Source organism: Octopus bimaculoides, chromosome 9, assembly GCF_001194135.2.
Source record: "Octopus bimaculoides isolate UCB-OBI-ISO-001 chromosome 9, ASM119413v2, whole genome shotgun sequence".
In the NCBI taxonomy this organism is placed as follows: domain Eukaryota; kingdom Metazoa; phylum Mollusca; class Cephalopoda; order Octopoda; family Octopodidae; genus Octopus; species Octopus bimaculoides.
Genome location: NC_068989.1, coordinates 16,019,492 through 16,023,994, shown reverse-complemented (window position 1 = coordinate 16,023,994; position 4,503 = coordinate 16,019,492).

The following is a 4,503-nucleotide window of genomic DNA, read 5'->3' as shown; positions in this document are numbered from 1 at the left end:
AGTACATCACACCCAGACCTTGCTATGACTTAGGGTTAGGCATGGATTTTTTTTTTTTTTTTTTGTTAATCAATGTTGAAATACAAACTTTTTTCAAGTATTGCTGTTGCTCCATCAGAGAGCACAAAACCCATGGTTTTAATGTTTGACAAGTCTTTCATAAGTTACATCTTCATAACGAGGTGACTTTAATGGTGTGGAGTACATCAATGACAATGCCTGTGAGGGAAAAGTTCTTGCTTCGTGAAAATCTGAAAACAAGCACGATTGCAAAAGATGTTCAGAAGACAGTAGAATTGTGTGCTACTTCTAGCAGAATGTGTAAGTGCACAGAGGATTCCTTATTAGCAGTTACTGTTATTAGCAGTTATTGTTATTCAGATCTAGTTGTTGTTGGCACTCCGTCGCGGGTACCAGTTGATCCGATCAACGGAACAGCCTGCTCATGAAATTAACGTGTAAGTGGCTAAGCACTCCACAGACACGTGTACCCTTAACGTAGTTCTCGGGGATGTTCAGCGTGACAAGGCTGGCCCTTTGAAATACAGGTACAACAGAAACAAGAAGGAGTGTGAAAAAGTTGTGGTGAAGGAGAAGAGCAGGTGCCTCGTGGAGCTTTAGGCGTTTTTGCTCAATAAACACAACGCCCGGTCTGGGAATCGAAACCGCGAGTCCGCTGCCCTAACCACTGGGCCATTGCGACTCCACTCAGCTCTAGTAAACCACACCTATGACCAAAGGCACTTCACCCATGACTCTCCTCCATCTTATTTTTCAGGTGTTATTTAAAATATTGTCATTTCTCTAAATTTCTAGAGCAAAATTTATACTAACAAGTGTAGTTAGGAGTAAATGTTCATGCATTTGTATACATTTGCGTTTAAGTTAACCAATCAAGTCCAAATGCTTATTCGCTAATTTGGATTATATCAAATTATATATTACATGTACCATAATTTTATTCCAGTCTGATCACAACTGTCCGACGGACAGGAACGTGAAACTAAATTTTTTGTGATGTTTATTCAGCTTTAATAAAAACGTATATATATATACACACACACACACACGAATCTGTTTCAAGTTATTGGTGCTTAACCAGCTGATCTAGCCAACCGGCCATTAAAGACGATACCGTTTTTACTTTTCATGTTTCGAGTATTTCTTATGCATCCTTAAAAAAAAAAAGTTTAAAAACAGGTTACTACAAAACAGATCTTGACTTTAAAAAGATATGGTCATGCTTGGAACGCTTTCAAAAGATTACGAAATTGTCACAATTCAAATGCTTCTAAAGGGACGATGCTCACGTTTAGAAAGTGCTTAAAAGATGTTTTCGTGCCCCCGTGCATGCACAAATGTATCAGACGTTTTCGAAAAAACTAATGTAACAAGTACAGCGCTCACTTCTACAGTGTGTCCACAAAGTCTGGGTACGTGGAGTAAATAAAATCATATAAACAAATATAAGAAATAATAATTTCTTAAAGTATGTGTTAATCCCCATGTACCCAGACTTTGTGGACACCCTGAATATTGGAGAACACGAAAGTACATGTGCAAAAACGTATGAGCGCAGAGAAAAAAAAAATCTGTAATAAGAGTGATTCTAAGGAGGCAAGAGTTGATTAAAACGGAGAATTGCAGTTATTCCCCTTGTTTTTCCAATGACTAAGTTACCTCCCTTCAACCACTAGCTCTATTCAATTAGTGTTTGTTCCACCTAAAAATAAACAAGCATAGGAAATTGATATCCTCCTTACTCTCATATTTCTACCATTGTACATCTACCTGCTCCCTCTTTTAATTGTATTATTTTATCAGCAATTAAGGGCTCATTACTTACATACCATTAACCTTTCATGTCAATAATCACTCCCTCTTCCTGAGCTACATCTACGGACAGCTCACCCTCAGGAACTCGCGCAACATTCTACCACCCTTTCCTATTCTTGTTACCACACTCCATTTACTTTCTTGGGTGTGTTACCTCGAAGTACGTTCAAGTTACGAAGTCGCAGCACTAAATTTCCTAAAGCACGCCCTTTAGCAATGGAATTTCTAGTTTTACATAATATAGCTCTAGTTCTAGGAGGTTGGGCGTGTGTAACAGTTATACCGTCTCAACCGTTTTGATAACCCACCCCCGACTCCACAATACAAATTCCGGCGGAATTCTGCTTTACGCACAGCATAAAGCCTCGAATTTTCAGAATAGTTTTGCGAATGTATTCTATGCACGGGAACTCACGACTATGCAAAAAGAAAAAAATTTAATCATTCGAACTTTTACAATCGATTTAAAATACGGACAGTTCGATTTTGTTTTAAATTCCAGCAATTAAATGTTTATAGGAAGAAAGCTATGAAAAAGCACTCACACGCTAGTATCAAACAAGGACGGCATAAGGTAGTCGTGAAATCTGCTAAAAATAACAGCTCAATACCCCTTAAATCACTTTTCAATTTTTGCATAGTTGTACGATTTCCGGTTCGAAAATTTTTTCTGAATATTCTAAACTAAAAAAGCTACGAGTAATATGCCGAAAATAAAGCTGGACTCCGTTTAAAAACCAGAATTCCATGCTAATTTGTTCTTTACAGGAACTTAAAGAATACCAAATTTAGAAAATGAGGGCTTTTAGATCTTTCTTCCTACATGCTCACAATCTGTATTTTCACCCATTTCACTAACTTCAGCACTTTCTTTCACAAATAAACTTGAATCATCAACATTAACCTACATGTGAAAACATTCCTGCAAAATCACTTTCAAAAAATACTAAGGGGCACCAATCAAAAGTTATACCCATTGTACATATACACACGTATATATTATATACATATTGACCTGCTTATACACACGTTTACGGCGAATCGAGCCTACTGCTTTGGTCAGGATAGCACAGGAAAAAGGCATTCCAGCCACATCTTCCTTTTTGCAAATAAAAATAGCGGATCTATTTTAAAACGGGGGCCACATTTTTCATTAATGTTTTACGTAGTGTTTTTGGTACGGAAAGACTTTCAAACTTCGTATACTTATCTATTTTGTGTTATAGAACAGAAAAATATTTTTGTATTCGAATTTATTTCATGTAAAAAATTGTCTTATTTCGATAATTTCAACCAATCACTGACAAGTATTCAGTTGTTTACATTTACTCCTTTGGCTGATTAAGCGATGTAAAGCGTATTTAATCTCCATAACTTCGTTTTATTTGTTTTCATTTTAAATTTGCATTAACCCTAACCGTAAGGTTAGGGTTAATCGTTTGTTTATGTAGTCGGTACTTAATGTATATCGGCTGAATGGACGCCAGTGATTGGTTGAAATTACAGAAATACAACTTTCACATGGAACAACTTATGGATTTCTTTTTTTTTTTAAGAAGACTAAGAGAAAAAGATGTTTTATATGACACATTCTCCCAGTTTCAAAGTGTTTCGTTAATGAAAAATGTGGCCCCCGTTTTAAAAAAAGATCCAAAATAGCACCTAGCTGAAGCATTTGTAATGTCTTAATGCAAATATTTCACACAAATCTCTACCACAACGAAATTTATTGAAAAATAAGCTATCCAGGGTGGAGGTAAAGAATACACACAACACCCGTTTTACGGCGTAAAAAGCCTAAACACCGGGTATGCATATTCTTTACCTTCACCGCAATGAAAACGTTATGATTGCAAAACATACAAGTGTCGCACTGTCTCGCTCCAGCTAAATTGTGATCAAGAGCATCTTACTCAGGAATACCTGTAACACAAAATCAGAATCGAATTCCTATATATCAATTAAGTTAAGAGATGTCCTAGCACTGCCTCAAACCTTAGGAAGTAGCAACCACGACTATTTTCATAACGTTTTATAACCCACAAACAAATGGTAATCTATATGCATCGTACTTTGCAGGATTAACATTCCGAAAACCCAGACAAATTCCCTACCCTAATACAAATTTAATTCACATATTTATCATTTAACATCCACGGACCAAGAAATATATTTATTAGCTTCAATTTGCATATGCAGGATATAAAAAAAAAATGGATAAATCCCAGAGAAAAAAGAAACGATTTTGTTTAGTCACCACGCACCCTGAAGTGCACTGTCCTTAATCGCAGTCATGAAATATCTCCACATACCAAGAATGATACAGACGAAACCGAAACATGCCCATAATATACACTACCTGTCCATGAAAAGTCTTTCGAAATTGTTTCAGGCAAGGAATTTACTCGACAGAAGTCTTCATATATCGATAAGACGGGGAAAGATACAATCAGCCTGAATTCTAACCAGACTTACAAGATCGATACATACAAAACGAAATAAGGTGCACAGGAAAAAAAATCCCAAATTTAAACTATAAAAGCTGTGGTGGAGATGGAGTATATGTAATCTGGGTATACCCCCACTTTTAAATTGTTTTTTTTTACACAATCCTATATTTCAGATCATGGAGAATCCGATTCTGGAAAAAATTATTCAAAAATCTCA